The sequence below is a fragment of the Ruditapes philippinarum genome, unplaced genomic scaffold, assembly GCF_026571515.1.
Source record: "Ruditapes philippinarum isolate M1 unplaced genomic scaffold, ASM2657151v2 ctg429_1_1_1_1, whole genome shotgun sequence".
Taxonomy (NCBI): domain Eukaryota; kingdom Metazoa; phylum Mollusca; class Bivalvia; order Venerida; family Veneridae; genus Ruditapes; species Ruditapes philippinarum.
In genome coordinates, this window is record NW_026855416.1 from 254,769 (window position 1) to 268,538 (window position 13,770).

At 32.0% G+C, this 13,770-nt stretch overlaps 1 protein-coding gene across 3 annotated transcripts in view; it reads right to left on the minus strand.

Annotated features, from left to right (window-relative positions):
- LOC132743211 (uncharacterized) overlaps nt 1-13,770 on the minus strand; it is a 70,297-nt gene that overhangs the window by 12,555 nt on the left and 43,972 nt on the right. The window contains exons 1-2 of one of the 3 annotated variants that reach the window (XM_060731743.1): nt 9,145-9,279; nt 8,642-8,718 (exon numbers count right to left, since the gene is read on the minus strand). The gene's annotated coding sequence lies outside the window, so the exon portion shown is untranslated. Of the gene's footprint in view, nt 1-2,487; nt 2,508-8,641; nt 8,719-9,144; nt 9,280-13,770 lie in introns of those variants that run through there. The other 2 variants (XM_060731741.1, XM_060731742.1) reach the window with 2 other exon arrangements.

The following is a 13,770-nucleotide window of genomic DNA, read 5'->3' on the forward strand; positions in this document are numbered from 1 at the left end:
CTAACGCAGTAAGAGCTTTTTATGTTTATTTTGACCTCTTTTGGGGTAATTTACGTGGATTGTAAGTGCCGTTTGCAATGTGTAAATTATTTTCTTTGTTCATTTCACAGTACATATGTATTTTACTTTTAAATACATTTTCAAAATTTTCATGAAAATTACCCAGGAATCTGGAGGCCTGCTGTTTAAGGGCATGTAAACTATTTCTATAGTAAGAAATATCATTCAATTGTTCTAATTTCCTCTAAAATATCATTAACAGTTTTCATTTATGTATCTGTTCTTAAAGCTTAATCGTCCTGTAGGTCATATATATTTACTCGAGAGTATTTTCTTCAAAAGTGTTTTGTTCTTACAGACGTGAAGAAAAACAGGGTCTTTTTGTGTTTATCCTAGCGAACTGTCTCCTTCACGTACGTGAGAAGACACTTTGAAAAGAAATACAGGTAATACAATATTAAAAGTTTCCTTATTTCTTAAAAAGAGCCCTTCTAGTAGCAAAGTTTTAGTTCAGAAAAATATCCATAACTCATAAACTACACAGTAATTTTGTGAACATTTTGCAAACAGGTGACCTTTAAGGAATATAACTGTCCTATGTTGTCAATTTACAGTTCCTTATAGTGCCCATTAGGGGTGTTCTACCTTAACTGGAACATTAATTATTGTATAAAACGGGGAAAAGATTGGATGGTGTTGGGGGTATTCTACCTTTAGACCGCCGGTATGAGAAAACAACGCTTAACGTCAACGCAAACGTCGTTTGATATTTTTTTAGATTAACGTACTACATTCTTAGCGATAATGATATTCAATTCTATAGCTCTAGAAATAAATAATTACTTCTGAAAATTTGCTTATCGTTACTTATTCTCATTTATCTTAAACAGTTCAAGGGTAAATCACTTTTTTTTATTTTTAACCTCATTGATAATGTTAACGTCTTTTGACGTCATTTTTTAAATGACGCTAAGGGAAGTGTTTCATGCGGTTGTTCAATAATAATAATCAACTAGTAAATTTTCATTTTCATTTTTTTAAAGATCTACTATATATAGCATAGTTCTTTTATTTGCCTGTTTCAACAACGTGAACATTATCCAACCATCCGAACAATTTGCACAGGTCATGGGGTGGAGATTTTTACACATTCACAAAACTCGGCTGGACATTTTATCATTTCACAATTTCATAACTATCAGAATCCATAATTAAGTGGGAAAACAGCGAGTAAGATGTTAGTTAGAAAGAAAGAAAGAAAGAAAGAAAGAAAGAAAGGAAGAAAATAGAAAGAAAGAACAAAAGAAAGAGAAAGAATGAAAGAAAGATAGAAAGAAAGAAAGAGAAAACCCGATTCATATTTGCAGCATAGCAACCTCTCTTCCTTCTATAAGAAGTTAGAATTTTAGGTCTGTTTTTGGAAAAAAAGGCGGACGCTGTGTTTAAACAAGTAGGGGTAGTAGGCAAAGATGTGCAAACATTTTCAGTGTAAATAAGTAATGAAAGAAAGATATTATCTTTAAATGTATGAAGTTCATCAATTTTGTAGGTTAATAATTTGAGTAGGGCAATGTGTTCAGGGATGCAAATCGTCAAATAATTCAAGATCAAGTTTATGATCGGCAGGGCAAAATAAAATCCAGTTCTTTTTAACTTGTCAAAATCATTGACCCGAGTGACACCGCACTTTCAAATCAAACATACTTTGGAGTACATATGTATTTTTGAATATCAGACAAACGACCACTCTTTAGGGGTAATAGATATATGAATTAATACGAATGAATTTTAGTGATATTTTAAAGCAATTTCTTGTAGTCAATCTTAATGGTAAACTAAATTTATCTTTTATTACTTATAAATTTCTTTACAGAGAGTAAGATGTATTATTTAAATGTCTGAGGCATTGAATAAAGTAAAGTAAGAAGACTGGACAAATTTGAATAAAACATTGTGGCATTTTTTTTTAATTCTGTTTTTTTTTTTTTTTTTTTTTTTTGGGGGGGGGGGGGGGTTTTTTTTTTTTTTTTTTTTTTTTTTAATTTATTAAATGTAATGTAGTATGCTGTATTCTTAAAATATTTGCAACTAGTCTAACAAGAGTAACGCCTTTCCTACAAAATCCTGAAGAAAAGAGCACTTCAAACGGGCATGAGCACCAACGGGCCGAATGAGAGGTCTAATATTAACTAAAAGTCAGAATAAGTTTATTTACAAGTGGAGAAAACTGTCAGGAGGTGAGGGAGAGAGATGTAGGAAAATTATGAGAGCACGAAAGCACCGCATTGGGACATCAAAAGCCAAAAACATTACTGTATAGTTGTAATTGTTTAACAGTGCAAAACCTATGCCTATTAAATTTTGAATTTTTTCAATTTAACTATGGAAAAGGGGAAAAACCAAACCCATCAAAACATTTACTTTTCATTTGGCATTTGGTCCCCCAAAACACACACGCACACAAGCAAAAAAAATACTCTAACTAACCTTTATTCAAGGACGCCGTGTAGTCCAAGAAATCTGTGCATAAAATAGGATGAATTGTGCACCTCTTGTGAAAAGCATGAAACTTGGCATGGTGGTAGGAAATAGTATTTCAATTCATTTTTGCCTGGGATCCACTTTTTAAAAATCCAATATGGCCGCCAAAATCCAAGATGGCCGCCATATATAAAATTTTCAGAATATTTGGGTATTTCGGCTGTAGTCATACCTAGAATAGTATAAAAAAGCATCAGTTCATTATATTACTGATTAATTTTTATTCAGGCCTCTGATCCATGTTGTGCAAATCCAAAATGGCCGCCAAAATCCAAGATGGCCGCCATTTATTTTTATTTTTCAAAATATTAAAGTTTTTCAGCTGTATTCTTTACAGGTCAGTATGAAATATCACCACTTTATTATATTACACATCTAAATATATTCAAGCCTCGGATCCAGGTTGTGCAAATCCAAGATGGCTGCCAAAATCCAAGATGGCCGCCACATCAAAATCTTCAGAATGTAATAGTTTTCAGCTGTTGTCGTCATTACAGAACAGTATAAAATAAGACCAATTTAAAATTATGGTATTGCATATTTATTTATATTCAAGCCTTGGATCTAGGTTTTGCATATCCAACATGCTTGCCGAAATCCAAGATGGCCACCATGTTGATTTTTTCAGAAGATGTTAGCTTACTAGCTGTTATTATTTTCAAATTAGTATAAAATAGCACAAATACATTATATTACATGTTTTTTTAACCATACCATCATGAAGAAAATTTTTGGGAGACGTATTATATTTGCCTTTGCCGTCTGTCTGTCTGTCCATTCGTCCGCATTAAGCTTGTCCATCCTTCACAGGTCAAACTACAGGTGGGATTTCAAGTTAACTACAGAAGTAATCAGTACCTTTTTTTTTTTTTTTTGGATGCGTTTATTTAAGGTCGCTGCCGGAAAGCCCATATGGGCGACCAACACTCACGTCGGGCCATCCTAGAGTGTCCCGCCGAGATTTTTTGTCGATTTTTGTCCAGCTTTATTGGTGGAGGAAGCCGGGCATTATTTCAGGCACGAGCGGGCACCTGGGTAGAACCACCGACCTTCCATAAGCCAGCTGGATTGCTGCCTCACATTAAAGATTTCGACCCGAGTGAGGATCGAACCTACAGCGGTAAGGGACCTGTGACCTCAAGTCAGCGACTTTAACCACTCGGCCACGGAGGCCCCCCTGATCAGTACCATCCCAAGTTGTGGACATCACCGTCACATTCCGCTTCGCTGCACAAAATGGCCGCCAGAGCTAAAAGCAGAAATATCTTGCCCGGCCTTCACTGGTTAAACTACTGGTTGAATATCAACCAAACTTTACAGGAGAGAGCAGAAATATCCCTAGTTGTGCACACACATCACCAGCACATTTCGCTTCACTGCACAAAATGGTCGTTGGAGCTATAAATAAAAAAATATTGTCCGGCTTTCACAGGTCAAGTTACTGATGGGATTTCAATGAAACTTCACAATGAGTGACCATGCATAGCTTTGGGAGACATATGTTTTTGTGACAAAACCCCATTTAGTTATGAAACTGTTTTAAAGCATTGGATTCATATTGAACATGCTCATAATTAAATTGCTCAGATTTATTTTTACTTGATTTACGAAAACTCAAAAGAAACAAAAGAATATTTAAAACAAAAAATAAAATCTAAACTGTCTTGTAATTTCATTATCTGCCCATGAATAAAATCTCTTGCTAATTTTTAGGTAAATTCAAGTTCAAGCAACTTGCAATCAAACCTAAGCTGATCCTTATTCAATGATATAATATGTAGCTGACCTCCTATTGGGTCATTGTGCAAGTGCTACGGAATGGTATAAAAATTTTGGGTTTTTTTACCAACAGCTATGTAATTTTCCCTAAAAAGAAAACACTTCATAATAATAATTTCAGAGAATCTAGACTCTGTAATTTGTATTTTGATAAGAATAAAATGTTAAAAGTAACCAAAGACTACTTAAGTAGTTTATGTTCAGAGTCAAAAAGTGACCAGTTCTTAAAAAAATGTGGATACTAGGCTCGTAAATTGCTGAAAAAAATGTTAGAAATAATGTTATTTCAACAGTGTACATTCAGGTTGCTTTTATACTAACTTAAGCAAGTAATGTTTAAAGTGTTATCAACTAATACTAATCAGTATAAACAAGAAACTTTAGTCAATTATCTATATTTTAAACACCTATTGATCTAGTACTGAATTGTGTTTCAAGTTAAAAGAATTAATTTGTTCATTGTTATTGTGATTCTAGGAGTAAATAAAACAAAATAAATAAAAAAAGCTGAAGAAATGACCAATCTCATGAATTAAGCTAAATGCGGCATGATTCACTAGTTCTTATGTACAGTCGTTTTATGACAGTTGGTGGAAACCCAAACAGAATTATTTAAACAATTTTATAATTTGTTAAGAGATTTCTATTGTTTTTGAAATACAAAAAAAAACAACAAACAAGTGATGATTATAAATCAACTTTATACTGTAATACAATGTATCAGAAAATACATATGATTATGTAAGGGCTTAATCAGGCATTTCCAACTGCTTTAAAATATAAAAGGAAGAAAATTAATAAGAAATTTAGAGCGTTGCTCCTGGAATGCTGCCCCAAAATTCGCAGTAAGTCAGTAAGGGTTAGTATCTCAATCTTACAAATTGGGAATCTCATATCAAAATTATCAAATAGAAAGAGCTGGCAAAAGTCTAAACTTGAATCTCATATAAATCACAAATTACTAATCTTAATTAATGTCAAACACTTAAAAGTTTGATTACAGAAAAAACCCAAGATATTTTTGTTCAATATCATTTGTTTTTCTTGTTTATTTCACAAGACCTTGGCAAAATAATCACAATTTTAAAAAGAGCCAGATTCCCTTTTCTATGGGAAAAAAATATATGGTGCTTAAATTACTAAATGAAAAAAAACTCACATTGCGAAACGATACAAAGGGTGATGCCAAAAATAAATTTTTTAAAAAAAATTGACCGGAAAGAAACCCCTTTACTCCCGACACTAAACCCCATATATATTAAAACCGAACCTTTGGGTTTAAATAAGCCCCAAGGTTTTCACTAAAATATTTTTAAAACAATAAGGAATTCACCCCCCCTTTTTCAGCATTAACATCCACAGAAGCTAAAGGGGCTTCCCATGTGCTTCCCGGGTTTTTTAATTTCTGTAGGGGGTTGATGCCCACAAAATTATTAGTCATTCTGTTTTGGGGGATTTTACGTATGTTTTTTCCCATAAAAGAAATTTGTTTTGGGGGGATTTTTTAAATTTTTTAAGGGGTGTTATTTTTGAAACAAGGTGGGGTTAACTGGGGGGATCATTATTAAAAATCAGCGGTTTTGCCATTGGTATCATAATCATGCACATTAACAAGGCTATTGGTTAGGACATCATAAAAGTGTTAGATGTTCTCGGCTGCTTTAGCTAAAACAAGAACCTAAGATTATGAAGAATTCTCTATATTAAAAGGGACTAATTTCTGTCAAAATCCATTTGAGTTATTGACCTTTAACTGTGACCCCTCTATTTATGCTTAAAAAAGTAAGTTATTAGGGTTAAATCGTATTTCCATATTTGGAATTTTTTTTACCAAAAACCAGGCTTTGCATGAAAAACTTTTATATAGCTGACGCCTTAGTGTACCCAATAATCACTTGCTCTCGATTCTTTTGAAAATGTCTGGCATGGTTTTTATCCATAAATGCAAAGTTTTTTTTCTCTGTAAATGTACATCTGTATATGGCAGTTTTAGCGGAATTTTCCCCCCTTTTTTTATTTTAACATGTTTTTAAAAAATGTTTATATACAAATTAAACCCGTATTTTAAAATAATTTGTCAAAATTATATTTTTGGCAGCCCCTATTGGATTTTGGGAAAACAAAATTGAATTTTTTTTACCAATTTCTACTTAAACCTTTTTTTTAAGAAAAATTTCTTTTTTTGACCAAATTTTAAAGTTTAATTAAATCATTTTTCTAGTCATAATTAACTTCATTTTACATGCCCTGTGGGAAAATTTTACCCTTTTTTGGGGGGCCCCTTTTATTTTAAATTTGGATTTTTTAAAAATGGAAACCCAGGCCTTTAAATAAATTAAATAACCCTTCCTTTTACACCATAAGTTTATTTCTTTTCACGAAGGTGCACAATTTTTTTTACAAATTTTTGGGGCCATTTTTCCATCCAATCAAAAAAAGCCAGGTTTAAAAAGAAAAACACAGAAATTTTTTAAAAAAAAAAGGGGCACCCAAAACTCATCAACGGTTCGACTTTTATCACTGGGTTGTTAAAAACTGGAAAAATTTTTAAAAATTTTTTTTTAAAGTTGGTTGAATTTGTTCTTTGGAAATCTTCATTAATGCTCGTTTAAAAATGTTTTTTTTTTAAATCTCAAATTTCAGTGTGAGGAAACCTCATAACAGTTTTGGGACACACGGGGAGAAACGGGTTTTTTAAAGAACGGTTAAAACACATAAAAAGAACCTAATTTGTCGGTTTTTGATCCCAAAATTATCCACATTTAAATTTTCCCTTTCTATTTTTCCCAAATTTGAACCCCGCACCTGCTATTAAATGTTTTGGGAAGGGAAATTTATGAAATTGTTGTACCGATTTTTAAAAAATATATATTTAACAGTTTCCACAAATATATTAAAAAGTTTCCCCAATAAGAAAAAATAATTATTAGCTTGTCTTTAACAAAAGCTAAAAATTAGATTTTTTTGCAGTCATGGCGGCGTCCACGTTGACGTCCGCAAACTTTGACCTTGACCATAACTTTTCAAGTTCTTGGTGTATTGTCTTCATACTTGGTCACAACAGTCAACAAACCTTGGGACAAAACCTTCAAGTAGAATAGACTAAACTTTACCTTCATTCATAAATAACATTGACCTTAAAGGTCAAATGTCTAAATTTTGTTTGATTTTTGTTATAAGTTGCCATAAGTTTGTTATTTTTAAAAGGATTGTCTTCAAACTTGAACACATCCATCTTCTAGGATAAAACTTCAAATTAACCAGCCAGACATTGACCTTCACTTGTAAATGACATTGACCTTGAATGTCAAATTATTTAATTTTTCATTTTGCTGTAACTGGCTATAACTTTGTTATTATGAATTGATTGATTTCATATCAAGACACAACAATCTTAAGGATAAGACCTTCGTGTATATCAAACTCAAATTGACATTGATCTTGAAGTTTACATTATTGAATTTTAACTGATTCTTTGCAATAATTGACTGTAACATGATAATTAATGAATGGATTATCTTCATACTTTGACAAAATAACCATTTTGACAAGACCTTCTAAAAATTTGAACTGACCTTGACCTTTACATGATTTTACGTCAAGGTCAAATTATTCATTTTAGGTAAAATTGGCATAAGTGTGTTATTTATGTACTAATTTGATTTATACATGGACAAAACAAGATTGTTACCAAAAAAACATAATAAATAAATAAGTTAGATGTGACCTTGACCGTAATTTGACCTTGACCGTCAGGGTCAAATTAATGAATTTCTCGTGTTATTTGCTATAAATGGATTAACTTGATATTGAGACCCAATATCTTTTAGGTCAGGACCTCGGTGTATATCAAACTCAAAATTACCTTGACTCATCCCTGACATTGTCATTGAAGGTCAAATTATCTTTAAAAAAGTACTGTGAATCTGTGAAGACAGTTCACTTCACTTTAAGAAAATACTTACATCAAATAGCAGAGAAAGTTAAAAAATAATATATTATGCGTGGTAAATCATTTGGCAATTTCTACATGGTACCGAGGCCCAACATGTTCTTCATGCCCATTTGGTAATAGATATTAAGACCAGATGTATTAAATAAAAAAAAATGTTAGAGTTGAAAAAACGAGACACCTATTTTCCACTTTGAAAGTCCGATATCTTGGAAGTGTCTACATATTTAATTGACGGCCGTACAGCTTACAACACAGTGTTTATGATAAGTACGAAAATGTTACGTAATTAATGACTTAATAATAATGTAATAACAAAATAAAAAAAAAACAACAATAAATAAAAACATCAACAAAAAACCTACTAACCTTTACAAAAGGTCGCTATGACCATTTCCTTTGTTACACTTTTAATGCAATACCATCCAATCGAAAAGACAGATAAACTGAAAAAAATCACAGAAAAGTTGATTAACTCCACAATTAAAGGCATATTAAAATTCCATCAGTAATCATGGCTAAAGTTGAGATTTTTTTCCCCTTCACGCTTTATTTTTTTAAAAACTATATTATTAACTATGTTTATTACAGCGTTTCTGTAGTCATTAAATTCGCTATGAAAAAGAAGTGGCAACTGTCGATCCAACGGTTCGATAATCAAAAACAACTTTTATGGCCTAATAATAATGTAAACCGAACTCTTATATATTACATGCCTTTTTTAGTATGACACATTCGAAGTATTTACAAATGTACAACGTTTTTTTACCCGAGTGCCATTTACGTTATATTAAAAAAAACTTTAAGAAATCCTATCCTGTAAAAATCCAAACAAACGCATAATACATTCACGCCGATTTCGTTAAACATACCATGTAAATTATTGAGTGAAAAATAACCTATATCGTCCATCGATAGGGTACAGATGGAAAATGGATGTCAGAAACACAATAGATTTCATGAATAATTTAATACTTGAACTCCAACCTATTCTGAGATTTCATCTTTATTTGCCTTAAGCCACCCGATAGTTGCAACAATTCTCATAAGAGTAATGTAATAACGCAGAGTAAACAATTTTTATCAGGCAGTAATAACGCGGAGGAAATATAGCTATTACCTGATTGTAGTTGAAAAATGGAAGAAATATCTCTCATTTGAATCATTTTCATTTTTAGACAACGTAGAGTAAATTTCTATCACACGTAACGCCGAGGAGATTTTGTTATTGCTAGAGGGTATGTAACGCGGACTATATACATGTACTTTTTCTAGATTGTACGTAACGAATTATATAGAAATTATTACTAGTATAAAACAAAAAATATGTATTGCCGAAGAATATTAACAACAGATAACATGTAACACGGAGGAAATGTCGGAAGCATCTTTTATGAATACATCAAGTCATGTTTGTCAATAACACATGTATTTTCGAACGTGAATTGATGGACGCCCCCTTCGAAATTATTTATGTTACTATTGCTCAAACAATTCAGCTCCACTTTGGGAAAACATCGCCGATGTAGTCAATGGGTATTTTTCCGTGACAGTAATTCTTGATCTTCGACATATAGCCTATTGGTCATTGCTCTTATTCCGCCGATTCAGATTTGAATCATGTGGAATTAGTACTTAGTCGGTCACTTTTCGATTAAATCGGTAATTTACCGAGTTACTTATCTAAGAGAGACATACATGCAGTTAGGTGGACATGACCAAAATCGCGTGAAATCGACGCAAAAACCAGACTCACAATCAAACATACAAAATACCTCAACGCTTTGGTAGAACATACAGTAAGAAAAAATTCTACGATGCTATGCTTTATTTCTCCATGGCAGAGAGGTTATACCTTTTGATATTGCACACACACATGGGAAATCAACTGAGCTAAAACTAATTATGAAATGAACTGAACAATTAATTCGAACTTGCCGTAATCGATTTATGAAGTAATATCGCTATGTCTATAAAGAAAGCTTGCAATTTTAAAGAAATTTGACGGGTTATTTGAACGTTTATGACGTCGCCTTCCATCGGATAATCGTGACGTTTAAGATACTGCGATTGTAAAGTCACTTTTCATTCGAAAATCGTGATAGTGCAGATCTGTGACACATCTCAATTAAATTGCTAAATTGTATTATAATTATATGGTAGGATATTCGGGTGGTGTGGGGATCAATGTGGTTTTTTTATTTCACTGTAATGTTATAAAAATATTCACTGGATGGTTCGGTTTTTCATCGTGTGTATACAGCGTGTATATAGGCAATCAATATAATGAAATGGACATTTTGTAAATATTTACTCAACTACGGCAAAATTTATTTACGGATATAGAATTCCGAAACAACAGTTACACTTGACATTTTTTTGACCATGAAAATTGGCATCAGTTACCACACAAAGTACTTAGTCAACCGCTGGAAAATATTCAGAAGAAAAAAACATTCATGGTAGTCTTCTTATAATAGTTTAAATGCTTATTTGGCCACACTTATCATGTGAATATTTTCTGTCTCACAATTTAAAAGTCAACCCCAAGAGTCCATCAACAATCATTTTCCAATTTTATTTTTTTAAAGTAACTGGATAGCGGATGCACTCCAGTTAACACACTGTGCATTCAGGTGTATACATATACGATTTTACTCTCATACATTTTCAACAGAAAGGTCACAATGTATACCTACGTTCGCACTTTTTGTGAATGATGTAGACATCATGTAGCGTTTTATCAAGATGTTACAATTAGTGATATTTTGACTTGTAATTTTTGGGTTAATCTAAAATTTTTTACGTATATAATGTTCATTTTATAATATTTTAAACCAAACCCTAAGTTTTTTTCCCCCCGAGGCATTTTGGCCCAAAGGTTTAAGTTAGGGGCATTTTAAAATAGTTAAAACTCTTTTTAAATTTTTTCCGTTTTTTTTGCCCTTTTAAAGGTTTATTTCCCCTTTTTTTCAGCCAAAGTTTGTTTTTTAACAAAGGGGTTTTCCAAAGTGAAAAGGGGGCCAAAATTTTATAAAACAAAAGCTCTTTTTAAAAATGAAAGGGAAACCCTTTTTAAATAACTTCCCGGTTTTAAAATTTTTAAGGCAATTATAAACAAAAAAAAAAAGATAACAATAAAAATATTTACCTTGGGAAAGTGCTACATTTTTTTTAAGACCAAAACATTCTGGTTTTTCAAAGTTTTATGCACCCTTTTTAAAGAAAGGAAAAAACCTTTTTTAAGTCTTTTTAGTGGCTAAAAAGCTATTTTTTGCAGCAAAAACAAAAATTCTTTCCCAAAACTTAAAGGAATAGGAATGGAGGATTGATGTCTGTCTAATATAAATATTCATCTTTAAAAAAAGCGGAACCATCTGAAGTTCCTATTGACATCCCCTACATAGAGGAAAAATTCGTTGTTTTTAAGAACTATTTTTTACTTGAGAAATTTAAGTTCATGGGCGCCGCCATTTTGGGTGTTTCGGGGTAATTCTCGCGGAGGAAGAACACCCAACGAGAACTGGAGATTCGGGGAGTGTAATACCACTTCGGTATAGGTGTATCACGCTGGTAACAACTGAAATATACTTTGATAGGAAGAACTTATTACTTTTTAATTGCGTACATTTATTTATTTTAAAACATCAATAATGGAACTGAATTCTTTTTAATTAAATTAATTGAAGACGCCCCGGGACATTTTTAATTAGTTATTTCTCCGATATTCAAGCTTGCTGATGATCCCACCCACATGATTTTAAGCAATGACTGCTTAATTTTAAAAAGATAAACATAATTTAAATTTGGGGAAATGAGAAACTTCTTCAAATTGACGACATAGTCCTTTTTTTTGTACTTAATTTTTCGCTAGACAAGCTGTCCAAATAGGGTGACATCGCCGGTCATTGTATCTTTTTTTTTTCAGGTTTAAAATATCAACTAAATCCAATATAATAGTTCTACATACCAAATTCCTTTCCCGACAGAAACGGCATTTCTACTACCGGGTAAATTTAATCCAATAAAACAAAAAAATCATAAATCTACTTAATATTTAAAATGAAATTATTGGTAATTGAAAAAAATGTGTTGCTATTTTTATGACGTGCTGTAAAATTTACTACAGTATAATTTGACAAGTGTGGAACCTAATTCGCCTAAGGTCATTCAGTCACTGATGAAGCGTAAAAAAATAGATGTCTATTTCGGGTCATTAAGAAATAAATTTGGACAAGGGTGAAATTAACCAAAATAAAAGGAACATTGGTGCATTGATCAAAAAGGTCTGTCGGCACAGAGGCATACAAGGAGCAATAAAAATCGTCAAGTAACAAAGTGTTGAAAGGAGCATTTGGTGTAGGAACAATTAAAATGGACAATTGCGCAGTAATAGACATAAAGTAGGTATTGAACCAGCAATTGTGTGAATAAATTTATGCAAATTAGACTTTTTGAGCACCAATAAAAAATGATTTGTCTGCAGTTAATATTAGGCTTACGATTACGTTGCGCAGCATCATACGTTGACAGACATGTTACACAATTTACTTTTCCCAAAAGAGTTGAGATTTTTGAAATGTGTACATAATTATAACATATGTTTTCACACCTTTAAATTTGAAAAAGTCAGAATCAAACTGCAAAAATTTAATTCATATGTACTATTAAGAATCCACGTTTTAGTTAGGGTTTTTTTATTAATGGAAGTGGCTAGCGTACGGGCCGTATGGCTAGCGAAAAGTTTTTAGGCCCGTACGTGAGTAGACTAGCAGGACACGGGAGGGCTGTAATTGACTACGAAAGTACGGCAAACGTTTTTAAAAATTTTTATGGAAGTCGAAAATATAGATTTTATTTTTATGGACTTTAAAAGGAGGTTTTTTAACCCAAGGGAAACAGCATTAAATTGTCTTTTGGAAGTTGAATAAACTTTTTAGAATTTTAATCGGGCCTTGATGCGCTATAGTATATTCGATCTTTTGTCATCGCAAGATTGGTCGAGAAAAAAAAATAGCCTTTGCCTTTGCATTTAACCAATTTGAAATAGTTTACAAAATTTTAGATTAAAAATCCTTTTTTGTTTAAATTAAGTTTAATGTTTTCGACACCTTAATATGAAAAAAAAAAAACCAAACACTGAAATGATTGTTGTTAGGGGCTCTTGATAATTGCGACAATTAAGACGGTACTGGTATAAGAAGTTTGTCCATCAAAAGGAAAGTTTGCATGTTTCCCGTGAAAGGCAATCTTAAAAATTCTATTGTCAGGGTCCCTGGATAGGTTTTAAATCACGGGGGGGGAGGCTTAATTAATTGATTGACTGTGCTTTTATGTTCGATAAATTTATCCTACTTTTTGAAAATTATATAATTATTTTTGCCCATTTCACACCGTTTTTTTTTCATTCAAAGTTCTTTTTATTTTATTATTCCCTCCGATCATTTTTTATTCGACCATGTGCTTAAAAATTAACCCAAAAATGATTTAATTAAATT